General features: G+C 42.5%; 1 protein-coding gene across 2 annotated transcripts in view; it reads right to left on the minus strand.

Annotated features, from left to right (window-relative positions):
* atp10b (ATPase phospholipid transporting 10B) overlaps positions 1–22,228 on the minus strand; it is a 65,904-nt gene extending 43,676 nt beyond the window's left edge. Inside the window, exon 1 of one of the 2 annotated variants that reach the window (XM_072717712.1) lies at positions 22,141–22,228. The gene's annotated coding sequence lies outside the window, so the exon portion shown is untranslated. The remainder of the gene's footprint in view (positions 1–22,140) is intronic. The other variant, XM_072717714.1, reaches the window with a different exon arrangement.
* Between the last annotated feature and the right edge of the window lie 665 nt (positions 22,229–22,893).

The following is a 22,893-nucleotide window of genomic DNA, read 5'->3' on the forward strand; positions in this document are numbered from 1 at the left end:
AACAACAACAACAATAATAATAATAGTTCGAATATTTTATATATAATGTAAGGATTTCATAGTAGATTAGCAGTATAATATATTTTTGACAAAGAAGGATTGTATAACCCATTAAAAAATAATTCCATGTAGCACAATCATAAAAACGGATTGAACGGATTAAAGACGGATTAACAAGTTATTCCCAGCCAAAACATATCAGACATTCATCATGGTCCTGCACTATTAGGGAAAATAGAGCAAGGAGGAATTGTCCAGGATCAGAGAGATTCTTTCAAGCCTGATTACCATCTCAATGTAAAGCGTCCGACCAAGAAGCTACCAAAGGTGAAGGAGAATTTGTGACTCTCTGACTTTGCAGACATTACTAGTTAGAATTACGAGCTCTGACAGCGTCCTTTTGTCCTCCACAGCGGCACCTCGTCACCATCTCACTGTGTCGCTGTACTTATAGCAGACGTGACCGTGGCTCTGTCACACCGTCCGTTTGCACCTCCCTCTCATGGGAATCCAACCCTGCTTCCCTCTGTCTTTCCATCAGCCAAGCATCATAAACATGGACCAAAAATCCGTCACCAAGACGACGTTTTGCAGGCTCTAAACAAAGAATTCTGAGCCGGTTCGTAACTCCAAAATGGCCAAAGAGGGACCATGGAGTGAATAGCATGGAATGCGGAGCTGAGCGGCTCCGTAACAGTGCCGAGGTCTACGGCTCTGCTTTCAGTGCGGAATGAACTCAATCCGGTGCAGGAATGGTGGAGCTCAGCACCAAACCAGGCAAATAAAATGTCAGGAAGCTGCAATTCAGCTACAAACACGCCTCTTTTCAGTAACACTGTGTGATGAGGCTGGGAGATAAACAGGAGAAACATTTTAAAAATCCATTTTGAAAATGTATATTTATATCATATTTATACCATTTATATTTATATTATTTAACAGTTTTTCTTGTGTATTTGGGTGTAGGACTGAAGCATTCAGTTAGCAAATGTGACTATTTAAAGTACTATTTTTAGTACACTGGTGTTGCCATAGAAAGCAGAATGACAGCACAGATAATTCCCTGTCTCGACAAACAAGAAATGATGCATCTTTGCGTCAAGCAGGCAAGATTATTGCGTGAATACAGATATGCAGATACAACAATAGTGTGCATGGAGGCGGACAGGGCTGCTGATGAAGAGAGAGGAGGGAGAAAAACCTCATTAAGCCCTTCAGTGCTTTTATGTACATGTAGAAAAATAATAAGCGCGGTACACAATCAGGCGAACTGTTAGCGTTTCCCCTCTGACTCCAGCGCCCACGCATGTCACATCTGAAGAGCCGTACTGTACCACTCTGTCACATCGCAGTGAAGTTTCAGTCGGGCCCATTCTGGTGCACCATGGGAAAATGTGAAATTTCGGCGTGATGCGAAACACGACACGACCTGCCCCCCACGGTGTGTTTCCTTTGTTCGGGACGGCGAGCAGTGAACAGATAAATGTGGTCAGAGACGGTTTCATGACAAGAGTAGATAAGGCAGAAAAATATCTCATCATCATACCTGTAAGCAAGGCTGAAGCCACATCTAAGTGAAGATCAGGAGTGAAGGACACAGGCTGCCACATCTTCATGGTAAGACACTCCCAAACTGCATCAGCTACTCACATCCCTTCTATGCCTTCATTTTGGTGCGAAGTAACAATATTTAATACTCAAATCTACTAAGACATAACCAGTTAGCCCATAAAGACCCCTCTCTGCCATAAATATACCCTTGAGAAGGTTTAACGGGAAATTGTGTGGTTTTATAACATCCATGTTCCGCAGGATGGGCAAAACAAACAAATCACGCAAGTCCGCCACAAATGATGTGGGACGCCGATTTCCTGTTTGCACTTTTCCTTTTTTGGAAATTGTTTTTCAGTCTGCGAGTGATCTACCTCTTTAGCTACAGGCACATCGATGGACAGATTTCTGCTTAGCAGGCACATGCGGGGGGGGGAGGGGTGTTGGGGGGGTGCCTGAGCACCTGCCCCTTATCCCCGAACTATTTAAAGTGCCTCCTTTAAAGGCACAGAGTGGCCCATTCTTACCTTTTAGTAGGGGTGGATCCTGGCAAGGGTAATATAGGCAGCACCTTCTGAGGGGGTGCTGACTTGGCACAACTTTTACCATCGGCATCCACCCCCCCAGTTGACAACCATAACCATTGCCAAACCACCCCACCCATCCACCCCGGTTGTCTGATATCAATGCATCCAGGAAAAATAGGTGGGGAGTAGGTTGGTAAAGACTGTCAACTGGGGGGTGGGTCAGCACCAGTGATGAAACTTGATTAGCCCCCCCAAGCTACGACTGGCACCAGCTTTGAGCACCCACCCCTCAAAGAGTCTCCGCATGACCCTGATGCTTAGCGATACGTGATTTTAAAAAGCTCAACATAAGATAAGCTCCTTCGGCGATGTCTAACCGGACGGTCCTAAAGCTGTACCCCCCCCCCCACATGTTAAACCCTTTTAATGGTCTCAACTGACGACTCGTTTCTGCTGACTTCCTTGCAAGTCACATTTAAGCCTAACAAGGCGGCAGACGGATATTATCTCCCACACGGGGCTTGGACGAAAGGCGGAGGCCACGCTTGTTAGCCTGTAAATGGCGGCATCCATCAGCGTCGCAGCCTGCATCCCACATTGTCTCTTGGTAATGGGCAGGAGACGGTCTTTGGCAGGGCTAAAGCATCCTGATCCCAGGCCATCGACTTAGGGAATGGCTATTGCTCACACTTAATTGCTAAATGTACGTGAGGATGCTGAGACGGAGCGAAAATAAAAACTGGGCTCTGGTTTTACACTGATCCTTATATAAGCTGCAGTCACTGTGCACATTGGACCTAACGCACCTTCATTTAGTCACTAAATTTTAGTGTGATATGCAAAGAGCTCAGAATAAATGTTTCTGTCAGAAGACAGGCCGACACATAAGAAACAATGAGTCTTGACAATAAATAATATTTGCTAGGCCATTGCACATGGTGTGCATGACGAGACATATGGCCGTACCATTTAACTTGTCAAGTTTAATACATTTCAAAGATGGCAAACACACTGGTGCTTTCAGTAAGTGAAGCCACAAAGATCCGTGAGGGTCCACAGCACTATGTTGACAAATATTAATGCCTTCTGTTGCAGGCGATCGATTGCACAAAGCAGCATAATCTGACTACTTCATTCACCGGGATTTCAGCCGTTTGCTTTGTGTTCCTCAGTGCTCTCAAAAAGAAAAAGGATCAGATCAAAGTGAGGCACTTCCCCCAGCTCTGTGTAGGTGTGGGTGACGGATTCAGTGAGGGACGCTTGCACCGGTGCGAGGCCTGTATGCTGTACACCACCGAATTCGTCTGCGCAGGAACCAGCATTTGATGTATACATCAGCATTCATGGATCTTTTCCTGCCTTCTGAGGCAGCGGTGGTTGTTTGCACGAAGGTGCTCATCACTTCTGCCGTGATTCACGCACATCTGAAAAGCCTGTTTGAGTAACACCACTGCAGCCTGCAAACATAATCACTCAGCGCCGCTGAGATCAGACAACAAACACATTCTTCCGGCTTCAGATGGGTGATCTTCACTATACCAAACTGACAAGGCACTTTATTTCAGCGCCAGAATATGTTAGAATAAAACAGAAAAAAAAGCCCTAATAAAACAGTTGAGAGAAATCTGGGGGATTCTGGGTAGCCAAAATCTTTAGAGAAGGAAAGTTGCCATCTCCAGTTAAAGAGCAATTAAATATAGAAAGCATTGCGCAAAAAAAGGTAATTAGAAGAATATAATGACCTCTTACGGACGACAATGTTTTAACAGAAAAGCGGGAATGCATCTGTACAAATTCTATAGAACTATTTCTGGTCAGCATTGAAGGGTGCAATTACATTAATTACCTGGATGCCCATTAGTCTGTTCACAATGGAAAGCTACTAGGAGATACTGAAAAGAATGAAAGTCAGCCTTCCACGGGCTCTGCCTGTGAACAGATTGCTCATCGGTTATACAAGGCAATGGATGAACGGATTAAATATAAAGTTGGCCACAGAAGCGACCAAAACAGAAATAAGGGGCCAATAGAGTGGAGAGCAGTGATACGTCACTTCCGTGGCCATTATCTCCGCACGGCTGCCTCTCCAACGCCACGCAGGAGCTTTTCAAGGAGGCTGGCAGGCGTGTGAAAGTCAGCGGCGCTCCCCACTGCACCGGGATCACTTTGATCAATCTGCTGCCTTGGGCTTCCAGACGCTCCCTGGTCTGTGATGGCCCAGGTGCCACCGCGACGTCCCGCAGTGGAACATGCGGTCGGAAAGGTCCCAGCCAAAGCGGCGCTCCCTTTCAGAAAGAGCTGGATCTCGCCGCTCAGTTATTCGTCATTCAGGAGATGTCATTGAGGCACCAGCTATAGACGTAGCGTTTGGGGATCCTAGGGAGGCTCTGACTCGCTGGTCAGGACATTTTAAAGTGGCGATGGAGTTGAGCAGCTACAAGCAACAGAGCCTTAATGAGACTGATTTGGTTAGATATGCAGAAAATGTATGAACACACCTCAATAATCTTTACTAAATCAGTTTCTGTCCCACGTCTGTTGCTATGTGGTGAACCAATCATCAGTGGACCTCTTTGTGTTCTGGACCTAGGAAACACCCTCTAGATCAGTGTTTCCCAATCTGGTCCTCAGGGACCCACAGACAGTCCATGATTTTGCTCAATGTGAAAAATGTGGACTGTCTCGCAGGAAGGGAGAAGGGAGGAAGAACACGGGCCAGCTGTGGGTCCCTGAGGGCCGGGTTGGGAAACACTGCTGTAGATCATCCACAGCACTTTATATATTTGGTTTGTTAAAATCTGGGGCATGAACAAAAAAGTGTTTAAAGTCCTGAAAAAAAGGGGGAATATTCATTCATATCCGACGATCAAGTTCCGTAGGAACTCTGGTTGAGGAAGATCCCTGAACAAACTAAGGAATGAATGAATGAACGAATTAGTGTGTGCTGTGACAAACCTTCACTGTTTCAGGCTGCAACATGCTTCTCAGCTGGGTAATCTGATACTCTGCCTTTTCACAGTTCTGAGAGGCTTGACAGAATCACGCACGGCAGGTAATTCGATCAGCGGTCTTTGCCCTCGCCACCTTCTGCCAGAGTAGCTCTTCCCTGCCACTCAGTGCTCCACGGTGCTGGCTGACTCAAAATACGTTTCAATGGGCTTCATTAGCCGCCCACGGGACAGACACTCTGCTTTTGACCCGGAGCTGCACAGATGCAGATGGGGGACAATAACACAGCGTCTACTCTTCAGCAGTAACACAACACTGTCATTTAAGGGCATGAATAAGTGCGATGTTGGCTAACAGACATGCTTATGATGCGTACGGTCCTGATCTTTGTGGACAAGATGGAGAATATAGGCACACTGTGTATAACTGCATGTTGAGAATATGGAATATTTCAGGTTTAATTGCACGAATACTAAACACAAGGGGCCGTAGTGAAATACTAAGATTCTTTACTTTTCAAAAAGCTGAGAGTTTGTACTTCTTATGTTCAGACTGTTTGCACGTCATCACCTCAGTGGGTCTGAAGTGATGTTTGACACAGGCTTACTGGTTCAGACTGGAAGCTATGACAAAATGATGGTAATCAGAGGAAGGCTTTTGTTGCTTCTTGCTAATCTGGCTTCCAATCTAATCAGCATCCATCAGCAATGCTCGAAAATGTTCTGCATCTCAGCCGAAGCCCATGACCCACATTAACCGGGTTCGGGTCAGAACGCGTCCCCGGGCCACTGTCCTCTACTAAAGGACAGCGGGCCTTAACCGGGTTCGGGCCAGAACTCTTCCCCGGGCCACTGTACTCTACTGAAGGACGGCGGGCCCGATTTAGTGAGAGGACAGGCAGCAAGCGTAGGGGTGGTGAGCGCTGCATGCCACTTTGTGATGGGCACCAGCCGAGCGTCAGACTGCTGTGTCAAACCGTGCCCCCTGGCACCACAGACGGCACCTGGCACCTGGCAGGATGTCATATCCTATCATAACAAGATCTGCTGCCTCATAGGTCATGTGACCGTGGACAAATGGCGCTTCAATCTATGGTGTGTAGTCAATTAACTAGTGGCAGGAATCCAGGCTGAATAAAAATTAACAATTTTAACAGAATTAAAAGTATACTTTTTGTTATGGGACCATGACATGGAGCCTGGTCCCATTCTGCTAAAGTCCTTGCAAACATTTACAAGAAACCATAATATCTGCTGGAAAATTAAATGTCTGGTAAATATCTGATTTGTAGAGGATGACACTATATGGGGCATTATAATGGCTGTTTAAGACCTCTGACCGTGACCTAAACGAGTGCTTTGAGTAACTGGAAGTTAAGATCAAGATGACCATTTTTGGTTGTACTAATATGATGCTCAGATCAACTCTCATCCAGAAATGAAGAGTGAAACCTTCACTAATTACCTTCAAGAAAGAGGCCAAAAGTAAGGCAGCCTGGTCATAATTCACCATAATGAAGATGTTCTCATCCTCCAGATTTTTTATTGAGAATCATTGTCCTGTTTTGTACACTCAGGTAATCTGCAGTATTCCCTTCTTGTTAAAGCACTAGACACATGTTACAGTCCTTGATAATGAGATAAAGGTCAGATTTGGGGCACTTACAGTCACAAAATGGCCAGACAGCGCCCTTGTTACTCCTGGGGTGCCAGAAGCCCCCGGTCCCCTGGCGCTGATGCTCGCGGGAGAGAAAAGGTCTCCTCACATTTCTGCCTGCCACTGGCATCGTCGGTTTCCACAGCTATAAAGCTGAATAATAATACCTTCAAATGAGTGCCAATGAAGAGACCTCCAGTGCAAATTGGTATGTGTCACACAAGTATCTCCCCATCCCCACTGAATTACCAAAGAATAAGAGCTGAAGGCACATCTTTTGCTTTCAAGTATTGTCTTTCGGGCCCCTTTCATATAACAGATGTATGAATACAAACAGTGGTGTTAACAGTCCTATTACAATAACAGTTGGGGTTGGTGTACTAGACGTGGTATTCCTTAGAGCGATGTTTCCCGATGCGGTCCTCGGGGATGCGCAGATAGTCCATGTTTTTGCTCCCTCCCAGCTCCCTGTAGAGGGCAAAAATGTGGACTGTCTGTGTACCCTGAGGACTGGGTAAGGAAGCACTGCCTTAGAGTAACAGACAAAATGTGTGGGAAATGTACACATTCATATAAGAAAATCATTGTTTTTTTGATGCTGCTGATTTCCCTTCTTTGTCCCTCATTCAGGCGTGACTAGTGACACATAGCTGGTGTGTGCTAGATCACTGTGGCAGCCAGTGACCCAAACCGGCAGATGTGCAGGTACCTCTAATGATGACAGGTTAATGACGACAAGGTCACGGTTACCCACAGCGAAGTCTGTTAACGAGGAACTGCCTGTGACACTTAAAATTCCAGAAAAGTCACAACTTTTATGGACATCTGCATTTTTAAGCGTGTGTCTGAGGAGGAGCAGATCGATTATAGCTGGGCTCATGTAAAAAACATAATCTGTCCTTGTGTCTCTCTATCCTGCTAGAAGGTGACTCCCATATAAAAGTTGAGGATTGAGACCACACTGTAGTTATGTTCTCCTGCAGCACCTTTGTGTCCCGACTTCTCATGATACAGTACTAATAATCAGCATGATGTTAAAATGAAAGCAGTTAAGGAAGAGTGAAATTATTCATCCTGATAAAAGAAGAGGAGAGCAGGAAAGGAAAGGAAAGGTGGGAAATGCAACCTTTCAGCACCGTCTAGTGAATTATTCAATGGTTGACTTCATAAAACAAAGCAAAATGCTGTTTTCTTTAATCAAGGTGCAGGTGACATGCTATCGCACTTCTTTGTATTTAATTGCGTATTCAGTAGGTGTTTCCAAACAGAGTTAATGTGTTCCAGAAAAGCCACGCTACTAGAGTTTGCTCAAGGTAGAGTAAGTTACTGTTTGTTTATAGGCAAAGTCAGTGGGTTTCTATGGTCGTTCACACAGGTTTCTAAAACCTCGCAGAGCAGCAGGAAATGGGTGAAAGAAATTATGCCAAGAGTAACTGGAACAGAAAAGAAGAGGTCTCTGGGACTGTCTGTGGCTCTGAACTAAGATTTGCGGTCTCCTAAAGACACGGGAGTTATCTGAAGTGGTTTTCCACCTTTAACAAAGACAGGGTGGTCTAACCAAAATGTACACCAAAATCACTGTTTCCATTCTGTTTGAAAGAAATGTCATAATAGCAATGAAACAACAGGGGTGTGAGTGTATAAATTCTCATCATCGTTTGAAAGCTTGGGCTGCTGCTTCACACTTAAACATAAAATAGAAGGGAAATTAGAATTCTGCGTACATACATCTGTATCAGTGTAGTGCTATAGTCTTGAGAACACTAATTATTTTCTCTCTCTTTTTTCAGAATTCATTATTGACTGGTAAATGAAAATTATTTGCAGATGGTTTCCTCCATAAATTTATACCATAATAGCCAGCGAAAGCTGGGCCAAACTCATTAAAAAGCCTTATTGTCTGAACAGTCCTATAAATTCTCAGGGGCAACGTCACAAAAAAAACAGAGCGAAGCAGGTCACACACGGTCAAGCTGAAAAACTGGAAGCTGTTGACCTGGAGATAACGATGGACTTCAGATCCTCCTAATGAATGACACTGTTCCAGAAACTGAAGGGAATATGGTATCTGAAGAATCCCCTGTGACTCAGCAGAACCTCGTCCCTCCATTAACTGTGATCCACTGTCAGGCAACATTCTCTGTGCACAATCAACTCATGTTCACCCCTGAACTAATGTGTCAACCTTGAGAGGGGACCTATAATTTAATCTGATGCAAAATAGTGCACAGATGACTTTGCTCTAAATGCATGGTAATCATCTGAATTTCTTTATGCTTATAAATAGCAAATAGGCCCAAAGCCTCCTACTGGCCTTTTGCAGAAAATTTATCCAGGACATTTATTTCTATTGCAAAGCAGATGTGAATTTAATTTGAATAAACATCATTAGAAATCTACAAATGCTGTTGCCAGATCCATGCAAAGAATGTATACAGTATGACTGCAGGGGTTGTCACAGAGGAATTAACTTTTAAATATACATGCTGTAACTGTTTTTATTTTGCATCAATAAACGTGTGTCCTAGTTTGCTTTATGCTTGAGGAGGAGATGGGTAGTATTCTGTTTGCAGACGTTTGTGGACGATTATATATCAGTAAAAAGAGGTAAATCTGAATCAGAGATGAGGGGCAGCTTATACACTATTTTATCAGTTATCATTTGTATGTATTAGTTATATATTTTTTTATGTATGATTATAGTCTTAAAGATACAATGTGTTCTTTTTTTGTCATATTTTTTTTTATCAATTTTAAGTAATACAAAGTTATTTTTACTTGATATGAGTATTGTATGTATTGCATGGTTCGGTTGTCCTTGAATTTTTTAAATGTACCAAGTAAATGAAATTTATGAATGCATCAAACTGGCATATCACTACAAGTAATATTCTTTCATATACATTCGTAATGCCTCTGTGAATATCAATATCAATTTATTCACAGATTGCTTACAACACAAGTCTGCCTCTAGCAGAGTTTAACTACAAAGTGAAATTTTGGCCGCAGTATGGTAAGCGAAATAGGTCACAATCTATATGTAGGAATATCCACTCAAGAACTGAATGTCTGGTCAGAGCTACTAATGAAAATTAACATTAAAGTTGATGAAATGATAAAATTATTTTTTAACAAAAAATGACCTTTCATTAAAATTTGCACTTTGAATATTTTCCTAAATTTTGGGACCTAAAGAAAAAAGGTGAACGTTGAAAGGGGCGAAATTGCGCTCTGGCAACGTGCGATTTGGCCATAAGGAGGCGGAGCTGTGCTCTGTCAAGGTGCGATTTGGACATAAGGAGGCGGAGCTATGCTCTGGTAAGGTGTGATTTGGACATAAGGAGGTGGAGCTGTGCTCTGGTAAGGTGTGATTTGGACATAAGGAGGTGGAGCTGTGCTCTGTCAAGGTGCGATTTGGACATAAGGAGGCGGAGCTGTGCTCTGGTAAGGTGTGATTTGGACATAAGGAGGTGGAGCTGTGCTCTGTCAAGGTGCGATTTGGACATAAGGAGGCGGAGCTGTGCTCTGATAAGGTGTGATTTGGACATAAGGAGGCGGAGCTGTGCTCTGATAAGGTGTGATTTGGACATAAGGAGGCGGAGTTGTGCTCTGATAAGGTGTGATTTGGACATAAGGAGGCGGAGCTGTGCTCTGATAAGGTGTGATTTGGACATAAGGAGGCGGAGCTGTGCTCTGGTAAGGTGTGATTTGGACATAAGGAGGCGGAGCTGTGCTCTGGTAAGGTGTGATTTGGACATAAGGAGGCTCTGTCTACAGTATATTAAACCCTGCTTGTAAATGATTTTCTCCAATTAATTGACAGTTTATGTGCATTAAACTTGCTGAGTTTTGATAAAGGTAAAATGTTCATTCTGCTAAATCTTATTTGACATTCCTTGTATTATTTGTGGCACATGTTTCAGGCTGGCATTCAAGATGGAAGCGTATGTCAGCCTCTTTCAGACTTTCTGCTTCATTTCAGCTTCTCTCATGGAAGGGAATCCTTTCCACACCATGACTTAGCTGATTTTCTAGACAAATCTAAACATCTTTCCCACAAACCGGCTTCTCAGGTTCCAACTTCCAGAGTAAATAGAGATTCTTAATCACAGTTGTCTAATTAACATTGGGATGCTTAGGAAGCAGGTGTTTAAATCCAGGGATTCAAAACTTAATTGTTAGGGTCCTTAAAATGTTGAACAGCACGAAGATTCTACTGTAAATGCCCCCAAAATAACAGGACAATGGGGGTGTAATGCTCTTTGTCAAAGTGAGGCGGAACATACTTGCGGCTGTTGTACAATATCATGATTAACGAAATGGTGCCACGTTAACAATAAAAACATCACCTCTCAAGCACAAAGCTATGCTGGGACAAAGCTCAGTGTCAGTCTGGATCTCATACCAAACCTGCGCAACTGCAAGATAAAACTGAACTTAGCAAAGCTGTAGTCTGCAGTGACTCAAATCACGGGTCCCGTCTATGTGACGAAAGAGGAGAGTGCTGGCCATAAGTGCCCGATTCTCCCTGAAACACATCCTCGTGCTTATGCTGCATGACTAATGCTGATAACAGAGAGCATCTTCTTGTGTTTCCTACTTCCTTTTGGAGTCACCAGCAGCTCCCATTTTACTACAGGGGCCATTTTATTTACCCGCAGAGCCTGTCAATATCTATCACTCTCCTTTTTAATTGATATGTGAATCACTATTTAATTTAAAAAAATTAAATATTGTCTGCCTTTCAGACAAAGTAGGGTTTATAAACTTCTAATTGGTTTAACAGTTAAACTGTGGTACAGTTTGTAAATACAAAGGAAAAGGCAGATGTTTTTCCAGGATGTAACAGGACTTGGAACCGTGAAGTGCGGATTGTTGGTATGCAAAGACACCGAAAGACAGGCCTATGTCATGCTTCCTGCTTGATCTTCTATGTCTTCTTTTTATGTCAGGATCTGTCAGTGGTTATCACTCCACCAATTCCATCCATCCATTTTCTGAAACCGCTCGTCCTATCCAGGGTCACGGGAGGGCCATACTGTACTGTAGGCCTTGGGCGCTAGGCAGGAATCCAGCGCTTGATTAATGCGATTAACCAGCAGAAGATGGGTTCTAATGAGATTTGTAAACACGCAGTTTGAAAGCCAAGTGCCAGTGAGCACGATCAAGCCGTTTCCGAGTCCCTCAAAGTAAGTCCTTCGCGGACGACTTTTCACTAGGATGGAACTACAAACGCGTTTTAGCTGCCCGCCTGCTTCGCTTTTCTCCCAAACAGTGATGAAATATTAAAGTTAATTCCACTAATGACATCCACCTTTCCAGGATACTCTGAGGACACAGCACCCTTCTCTAACATAAGGATATGTCATTATGCACAAATATCTACCAAAATACCTTTTAAGACTAAGAAAGTTCTAATATACAGCATGTGAGATCTGTAATGAAACCTAAATTAACGAATTTCATTTAAACACTACACCATTTCCTAAGCTAGAGTTGAGGCATGTAAAACCTGTTAGTTGTATAATTATCATAACATGAGACTAATTAGACACTTCTGGTTACTCGTAGGCCCTGTTAGACGAGAGCTGGCTTTCCGGAACCAGCTGTCTCTTAAGACCGGGCATTCCTCAACAAGACCGGGCATTACTCAACAAGACCGGGCATTCCTCAACAAGACCGGGCATTCCTCAACAAGACCGGGCATTCCTCAACAAGACCGGGCATTACTCAACAAGACCGGGCATTACTCAACAAGACCGGGCATTCCTCAACAAGACCGGGCATTTCTCAACAAGACCGGGCATTCCTCAAAGTTATACGCTCTTCTTATAATGACAGATGACTTCATCATAATAAATCCATTACAAACAGTTTGTACACTCACGCCAAAATGACAAACATTAATAAAATGAGAGAATTCAAGTAAAGAAAACTTTCAGTAAAGTCGTTTTTAAAGGAGGTGGGTAAAAGTGGCAGGAATTATCACTGGATTGATTAAAAATATTATTTAAAAAGAATATGGACCAATAGTTCTTCTTATGAAGTAGTATTTGGCAAGTCTTTTGAAAGTATTTTGTCTACATAGTCCCTAAACATAAATGTTACCACATTGTCAGATAATGACATTTACATTTTATTAGTGTCTGACATTTAGTATCAATATCGTGGTCATAATAACATTTAATTTTGCCGACTTGTTGGATAATGATTTTTTCTTATATCCCACTGGGTTAAGGACATCCAAAGAGCAAACAAAATCAGCTGATTCTCACTGAAGCAGCCAGATATCCACAGTTTTACATTTAAAGTTGTTTTCTTTAGCTTTTCATGCTTAATTCACAAACATCCATTTATTTATTCATGTTAATTATTTGTTGGGCATCCCATCCAGGGCACACCCCAGCCTTCTGTCCTGTGCTGCCTGGGATAGTTGGAAGATGGATACATTTTAAATATTTATAATAAAAAATCAATTTTGTTGTGTATTAACGTTTATTTCATTTATTACTTTATTGCATAGATATAACTTCACGGCCCTGGTGTTTTATAGAACATTCTGCCTCACAATTAAATGTCTTACACTGTCCAACTTGGCACCTACATTTTTGTTTGAAACATCAATTTAAAAAGCTACTTAAAATAAAACCAAAATTGCACCCTGGCTGTATGAGAACGCTGAGAGTGATGACATCTGACTCAGCGACAACTGATGGATCACAAGTGTGTTTTTTTTTTTTTTTACCTTATTTGATCATTTACTTGCCAGGTCGTGTATTACAGACTCACTGTGATAAATCTTATGATGCAGCAATCCCAAATCTAATATACACACTGTGGGCTGAACATATGTGACAAAGAAAGATGACGTGAGAATGAATGACACAGAACTCAGTGTTATGGGTAGGAAGGGAGGGGATGTGGCAGAGTACCTGATGAGTATCTACACTGCACATACCGTCTGTGTAGTCTGCAAAAGCATTCAGATGCCACTGCATTGTCTCAGCAGTAAGTCTTGCTTCTCTGCATCATATTATCAGTACAGATCTAGAATGTCTGCTCTAGAAAAGAGGGAGCTTTTCTTCTGGGAAATGTGGTAAAATAGACCCTTTGATAAGACACTCTCAGCCCGCATCTGCTATTGCATTCTGGTGTGATGTGTCGCAATGCTGACTGATTTAAGTAACCACGGGGAACACAGCCCACAAAGTATGTCGCCGGGCAGCTACTCAGTGTTCAGGTGGGCCTTGCTAGCTCCTGCCCAAATCCCTCCTTTGTGCTCACGTCAGCTCACACCTCTTAGGATGTCGAGGGCTGGCAGGAGTCACGAAGATGACGAGGCCGCCAACAATCTCCACAGTTTCCACAGTCTGGTATTGCTTCTCAACATATATCTAAGAGTTCTCAATTAAAGGACTCTCCTTATTTAATTTGGTAACAATTTCTTCAGAAGACTCAGTGATGGCCCAAACCTCCACAATGAACACGTCCTCTACACTTTACGACACGCTAACATCTATCTGGGGCAGTGGTGAATTCATCACTGCATGTGACGCATTACACTGACATCTCTGATATTAGAGGATCCCTGCAGTCTCAATGCTGATTATTGCACAGTACTTCTTGATGTCATATAAATGTAATCCTAAAAAAAGATTTTTTTAGGTGAATAGAAATTAGAAAAAAAAAAACTGAAGAAAGACAACATTTGTCTGCATAGTTAAAAGTAGAGAGTGAGAAGGTAGGTTAGCTTATAATCACCCAACATCCGAGAGCACCTGTAAGGATCCATTTAAAACTTGAAACAATGACATTATTATTAGGATGGGTGTTAAATTTAACTGCATGTACCAATAACAAAAAGCACTCACAAATTATATAAGCAAAAAAGAATAGAGTGATAGATGGGAAGAAACTATCCTAGTAATTGTTACATTTTTATCAATTCAACTAATTAGATATGTCTGCAATGATTTGATGCCAATAACATTCCAGTTTAACTGAGCATTAACACTGTTATTGGTCTTGACTGAGCCACTGCCTCAATGAAAAAACACATTCACTATAATTATAACTTAATTAAATATCAGGATACTGTTATTCATGACTGTGTTTTGCACAATGTCTTTTCAAGTCATGGCGTGTCATTATTCTGTTAACTGTCATTTAAATAAATTGACATGTGGAATTAAGATTATTAATTGCATTGTAAGCAAGAATACTAAACTCAGACAAATAATTTGTATTCTTTGATGGATGCTTTCCGATCCAAGACGCCTGCCTGCATGGCCCTATGCTGCCTGGGAAAGGCTCCGAACACCCAGTGACCCTGTACTGGATGGATGGATGAGTGGATGAGTGGATGGATGGATGGTATGATTTTGGTCAGGGTTTAAAACTTTAACCCTGATGTCAGAACGATTCTCAGGCAAAGCTGGGAACACTTACGCAGCTGAGAAAAATGCCAAATGAGAATATCCATCTCTCCACCTCTCTATCTTTCCATCTCTCCATCTCTCCCAGCCCTTATCCGGTACAGGGGTGTCGACAGGCGCCATTAAGGTGCCAAGCATAGTGAAAGCAGACGACTCTGCTTGTTATTTTCCTGCCTGCACTCAATGCTTAAGGTTCTTCCGTCTGTGTTTCTGCAGGGAAGCTCACACTTCAAGGCACATGTGTGTCATGATGTCGCTTGACACTGTCGTTCCATAGAGCGTGTGAGAAATGAGGCTGATGCATTGCTGTCCTGGGGAGAAATAAGGCTGATGGTTTGCTGTCCTGGGGAGAAATAAGGCTGATGGTTTGCTGTCCTGGGGAGAAATAAGGCTGATGCATTGCTGTCCTGGGGAGAAATAAGGCTGATGGTTTGCTGTCCTGGGGAGAAATAAGGCTGATGGTTTGCTGTCCTGGGGAGAAATAAGGCTGATGGTTTGCTGTCCTGGGGAGAAATAAGGCTGATGGTTTGCTGTCCTGGGGAGAAATAAGGCTGATGGTTTGCTGTCCTGGGGAGAAATAAGGCTGATGGTTTGCTGTCCTGGGGAGAAATAAGGCTGATGGTTTGCTGTCCTGGGGAGAAATGAGGCTGATGCATTGCTGTCCTGGGGAGAAATAAGGCTGATGGTTTGCTGTTTCCCAGATCATGCAACTTGTAGAATGTCCCCTGCCTTCAAGAACAAAGGCAGCCAAGTAACACGTCGACAACATTACATGTCTATTTCTCATTCTGGGTATTTTGGGTACTCTTCTATTTTGAAATGAAATGATAAGTAAAAACAGGTCAAAATAAATATGTGTAAAAACGGTGCAGCTTGTCTATTTCTGTTGTTTTTTTTTTTGGGAGAAGGCTAAGCAAATAACATTTTATAAAGTGGCATTTACGGATCATGACAGCGTCTGGGGACAATGAGGAAAAAGGTGCCACGTGACTCAGGGAAGGGGGCCTTGTCAATTCGGGGAAGGCCATGTTTTTCTCAGGGGTATTATGGCCCCTTTAAGGTTTCATGCAGATGGCACAGACACACAAACACGGAACAAACTGGGGCAGGAATGAGAAGAAAGAAAATTTAAAAAGCCATTAGAACTTTGGCCATTTGGGACAAAACAAAACAGAATATACAAAATAATGCGTATTTCGCTAATGAGGGTGACTGAGCTAAATTATCACTGATGATCACAGTCACTGGATTCTTGCTCCTGAAATGGCGACACCAGCCTCATGTCAACTAGGTTCTTTGTTATCTTTCTTATTTAATGCAGAACTTCTACATTTTTTCAGAACTTGGTTAACTGGAAAAATAAACCCAAAAGTCAAACAGGGTCACTAACGGCAGACATTGCTCGATTTGTATCACCTTGCCAAGCTGAATCACAGTACCGCCAGTGCACCTGGCCAGAGCACCATCCATTCCTAATATCCTAATATTACTGTCTTGGTATCTCACCTCTGGCCGCAACAGCGCTTTAATGCCTGTTCCTGTTTCCAGTGGGTGGGCTGCACCTTTCATTTAGTTTGGTCTTCATTTTATGCGAGTCTGACAGTCATTCATAAACAAAGACACTGAAATCAGTGTTATTCAACAAGCCTCCCAGTTATAATAAATATTAAATCACTGCAGAATTACTGCAGAAGATATCTTAAAGAAGATTAGAACAAATTCATAAAACTGATGAGGAAAATGTGTGAGCCATTTATAACTTTGTGGTTAGGGTTAGGGTTAGGTATGAATTTTGGTCACTGGGCGTGTATTGCACGGGGTGGTTTGATCACGTGAGGATAGCTGGGTATATGGTCACGTGAGGATAGGTGGGTATAAGGTCTCGCGAGGACAGGTGGGAATTAATGGGTGTTTTCCGCTCGGATGGGGTGGATGGCGGAGGGAACATGGTTCTTAGTGTAGCACTGTAGACAGCACATTACAAAGAGCACGCCGCCAGCACATTATACAGCACAAGTGTTGTATGCTAAAGATAAAAGTCCCTTTTTATGTGAACTGAAGATTTGTAATAAACGGGAACATCACCCAACTGCAGAGACTGCATGGACTTTGGTCATTAAAAGCTACGCGTTGAGGACACTTGGCCATCCACTCTGAGGCTTACAGGGAACCCTCTACAGAAAGGACGAGGAACCATTGATTTTATGGATGAAAGCAATGTGTTTCCTGGAGGAATCCAGTAACAGGAACTTACATTGCAGTTTAGTGCTAGGAATTGTTTTCAGGAAACACCCAAAATTGTTCTTTATTGTTTCAACTGCACTAACCAGATTTCATGTATATATCTTTTCCAAACAATCAGTACCTCACTGAAAACCTAACAGGCTGCACATAGACAATGTGTGGCTCCACGGGCTAAACCTCCACGCTTGTGATCAGAAAGTCGCCCGTTCAAGCTTGGCTTCAACTTAACAGGCATGTGTCTGTGGGCCCTTGATCCAGGCCCTTAACACCCAGCTCCACGGGCATCGCTGCAGGGGGGCTGCCCTTCCCCAAAGCTCGCCCGCACCCACGTGTGCCTCATGGAGAGCAAGATGGGGTAGGCAAAAAGAGAATTTCCCCAAAGAAATGAACAAAAGTATTATTATCATAGTACATGAAGTAAATGATGGAAGTTGGTATGTTATGTACTTTTCCCTTTCAGATGGTTTGTAGGACGGCCTTAATGCATGCTGTTCAAGACCACGATCAGACGTTAGGGGTTGCTGTCAATATTATATTATCAGCTGTGGTTAAAGTCACGTGTAAATTAAGGAACATGTTCTCCTTTCATGCCTTTTTCTAAATAATGAATCTTGATGCTACATTTTGTAGTTTTCATAGAGTAAGAATTTTAAATAACTACTGGAATTTTTCCATCCAGGCAGCCATGTCCTGGCTAAGTGTACAGACAGTTGAGGCGTTGTCAAATGTAAAACTAACTGGATGACTTGTGGAACAGTGAGAGTTTAACTCTGTATTAGATACCTTCGCACAGAATATTTAAGAATAAACAAACGCTACTGCATTATATTGCATACATAATTCATTTAGGTACTGCACCAGAAAGTCTGAAACATTGATCTGTTTTAAGCCACCAGACAACCTTTTGAAATAATTATGGCATCACCATAAACAATTATTTAAAAACAGAAGAAATACTCAAAGCATTGCTTTCCAGATTGTCCACGGACGCTTTTGAGCCCTAACCAAGGAAGTTAGTTTGCTCAATGTCAGCTGAATTCCTGAGGCATGTGTGGCACCAGGCGGGCCATCCGTCTCCATGGCGATGCAGCAACACCCAAGCTCACGCGAGGGGAGGTTCACCAGCATTATCCTTTCAGATAGAGCTCTGGCCTGCAGCCAATAAGAAACTGTTCTGAGCTCTTTCTCCTCCTACCTTCACAAATTACCTTCTTGCCTCCAGATGAATTCACAACCTGCTTATGAAGATACAAACAATAAGTGAGCAGCTCCGTCTATTACCTGAACCTGACAGTCTCCTTTTCCCGCTCGTATCACATGCTACCACAGGAGACGTCCTGGGACACAAACTGACAGCAGCTCCCTGACACCAACAAATGATGCACAGCGTCCCAGAAATTTGCCGTTACACTATTCAGTGGCAGTAAAATTTACTGGCAAAAAAGCTTTACCCCGCCCTCTCTGACCCGCAGATAAATCTTGCCACAATCCCCTCCCCTCTCGCCAGCGCTAGGCTTGGGCAGTATCTAACTTTTAATGCTGTCAGAAAATCCAAACATTAGACTGTGGTATGTGGTATTTTGACGATGTTTTACGAAACAATGTCACTTCGGTATTTCCCGATAAAAATTGTCGAAGTTGGTTGGAGTATTTTTAACTGAAAATAATGGCATGTATACCATGCTTTACGGCAGTGTTTCAAAACCCAGTCCTCACGGACCGCAGACAGTCCATATTTTTGTTTTCTCCCGGCTCCCAACATACCCACGGCAGGTATTCTGAGTTCTTGATTGGTTGGAAGCTGGGAAGGAGAAAAGATATGGACTGTCTGGGGTCCCTGAGGACTGGGTTGGGAAACACTGCTTTACGGTATTACCGTAATACTGTCCAAGCCTAGCCATCACCAGCCTTCCCAGTTGTCCCTCATCCGGACCCCTGGAATCGATATGCCTGAGGTGGGATATCTGCCTCACTGTCCCACCTCTGGCCTACTGGTCCTGGCCAGTCTCATTTAGACCTACTGCAAGCTGCCAACAAGGCATGATGGTATCCACAGCTGGTACATCTTCTCAATGGATATCTGAGTCAGTGAATTAGTCATGTACCACAGACCCACAGCAAGGCAAGTCAACATTGAATTCCACCATTTTCCACCTGTTCTCCATCTTTCACCCAAGGAAAATTAGAAACTGTGTGAGTAATACAACACAACATAAATGGGCTAAACTAAAAATCAGCATTGATCAATAAGTTGGCTGCCAAGTGGTATCAAAAGAATTAGGGATTAAGGTTTCATTCAAAACTGTTTTCCTAGCATATTTGCAAATGAGCAGACGCTTCTAGCAGCTCAACAATGTCTATCCCATGGCATCCAAATAAAGCTGGAGAATCGTTTTTTCACTGTACGCTTAAGCTATGATTTTAGATTTATCCAGCTGATATGATAGCGAAGGAAAAATTCACTGAGGAGCCGTAAGTAACTTAGTAACTCAGGTACTACTCAAGTACAGATCATGAACAAATATAGTAACTGCATTAAGTACATGAATCATTATGATTGATTAATGATGAACAAACATGGAATTAGTAAGTAACTAACACTTCATTTCCGGTTAATTAATACATTAAGTAAGAGTGTACTACTACATTATTTGTGCCCTTTCAAGTAAAGCGTTACCAAAAATTGTCCTGTCCTGTGAGATAAATCGGGATTTACATAGCTGGTGTTGAGTTTTTCATATAGTGCTAGACTGCAAAACCCCCTGATTGTGTAATGTGGCTGCATACAGAAAGCAGAATACCTGATGCATATAGTATCATATGGTTTAGCTGTGTCGAACTGCAGATGACTCCATACCAATGAGGAGTGTGCAGGAATTCCTAAGGTTATGAGTTAACCACAAGCCGGAAGCAAGAACCTCAAAAATGTTAAGCGGTGAAGGTAGTTGTGTAACTGCATTAATACTGTAACTTATTAGCAATTTATTATCAGTTCTGGTTACTTCGACAATACTTAGTACAGATTCTTATTTATATTATAATTTCTTTTTCGGAATACTGAATAGTATCAGGTGCTTGAAGTGGGTCAGTATTACACAATACTGTATGGTTTACTCTTCAGAGTACTGGCACCTGAATAGTATCAGGTGCTTGAAGTGGGTCAGTATTACACAATACTGTATGGTTTACTCTTCAGAGTACTGGCACCTATCATACATATACACTTATATATGAGAAATAGTATATTGCAGGTGACACATCTATACCAGTCTATGTATGGAGACTTAAGGCTTTATGGTTTTTTAATACAATAATAATAATACATAATACAAATGATTATTAGGTTCATACGCTATGTTCAGAGTTTCCTGTTTAACAGGTAACAGCTGTCCAAAAGCAGCTCCAGTCTAGGTGATAACAGAACTAGTAAAGTCAGGGGAGACACCACTCCTATTTTTTCCTTGCACAATCTTAGAAAAATGTCTCATTACCCCAGCAAAAATATAACAGTCAATCCTGCCGATGACAGCAGACTGACCCAGAAATAACAGGCAGCCAGCCATGTCGGCTGAGCAGAAAATCCAGGCCAGAGGGGGTGTGCTGGAACAATTACGGAAGGTTTCATTTTCCAGGAAGGCAGCCCCAAATTAATTTTGCTGTGATTACACTATGTATCCCTGTGAAAATTGCACCATCTGCACTCTTTTCTCCACAAACTGTGAACTATTTCATTTCTGAATATTTTACTGTTTATCTGGGGTTAATCATTTTAGATTAGCCCTTTAAAAATTACTCACGGTTTAGAACATAATAAATAACAATAAAAGTAATTTCTCAGAATCTGCCTATGTAGATGTCAGCACACCAGTCTCATTACCCTTTCTAGCATCTTCTGAAGGAGGTGCTATCACACAGACCCTCCTTTCTTCACACTCTGTGTCCGCTTTGAAGTCCAAGTCATTGTGACCTGTCTATCTATGACGTTACAGCACATGACATCATCAGTCAACTTTGGCAGTTCTGCAACTTTCCCACCATAGTGATTATTACCATAATGAAGAAGGGGCTCTGGAATCTGACTCATCAGGGACAAAATGCTTTTTTTTAATGTGCTCCATCTATCAGTATTGTGCCATTTATATGTTCAAATTGTTTTATATTTTTATTAGTATTACATCCAACAGCTAAATGAACAGTGATGAACACATAATCGAAATACTTCCCAGTGCTTTTTAGTTATTGTGTCATAATCAGTAAGAGTAGCCTTGTTATAAGAATAATTAGATTTCATTTGCTGAAAAGATCTGGAAAGAGCTTCCCACATAGTCAGATATAAAAGTTAATTGTTAAGAGAAAGTGATCACTCAATCCTGTTTGAAAAGCTTTTTTCATTCATTAAATACATACAGCTGCCTGGTTTTTTATTAAAATAGATTCTGAAAAACCATAAATATATCCCCAGTTTCTTTATGTGTTCTTTACAAATTTCAGCCAGCGCTGTCACTATACATTTGCCACAAGATTTTGACGACATTTGCTTTTACCACTGTTACTTCAGACTCAAAATATTAATTTAATTTCTCCACGAATGGGTTAAGTCTGGGGCTCAAGTGAGAGACAGCTTTCTCCTGTCATTTAACTGTAGCAGTCAAAGCAGAACGAGACATGGGAAGAACTTTTCCAAAAGCGACCAACCATCGAAATGCTGTTAAAACACCCACTAAAGCGTTGATAGTTAAAAACATAAAACAGTAAAAGTAACAACTCAGAGGACTTACTCGCTGTTTTGGTTCCTGCCCGCTCCGGAGCACTCCGGGGAGGAGGAGCTTAGCGCCAACACCTGAGCGCGCGCGGCGTGAAGGGGCGGGGAAAGCGCGCAGGTGGAGGCGCACGTTACATTTAAAGGGCCAGAGCCTGATTTTTAGGGCACCGCGTACATCTAGACGTCAGGCACAGAAATGTGCAGAGCATGTATAACACTCTAACTCCAGTGCGAAAATCAGAGGCAGAATTGTACTGTTTATTTATTCATCTTTTTCTACATGAGATGATTCGTGTGGCCTTCATCCATGTGCCTGTCGTGCTCCACCAAGCCTCCACATTTGCCTCTGGCTGAACAGCAGAAACCTCTCAAGGTTAAAGAACAACTCCTCCGCACTGGACGTGTGATGTGCTCATCACTCTCTCATGAGGGCCTTAGAGAGCCCAAGTCTTCCTGCACAAACAGGGTTTTCAAATGAGCCGATGGCATTAGTGATATTATTGAGGCTTCGGGGTTATGCACTGTTTGACTGGCATCTCAGCCCGCTGGTGGGGCCCCACACGCTCCTACTCTTCAGTCAGCGCACACACAGTGAGCACATGCCTCAGATCAATTTAATCCCCTATTACTTTTAAAGATTAGGATGGAAAGAGCAAAAAGAGATGGAGAGCTCAGGATGGAGGAGAGTGGGGTCGCTATGGTAATGCAGCTTATTTCCCTTCTCCTCTGCACCTCCTCCTCCACACCTCCTCCTCCGCGCTTCCTCCAA

This window comes from Paramormyrops kingsleyae, chromosome 10, assembly GCF_048594095.1.
Source record: "Paramormyrops kingsleyae isolate MSU_618 chromosome 10, PKINGS_0.4, whole genome shotgun sequence".
In the NCBI taxonomy this organism is placed as follows: domain Eukaryota; kingdom Metazoa; phylum Chordata; class Actinopteri; order Osteoglossiformes; family Mormyridae; genus Paramormyrops; species Paramormyrops kingsleyae.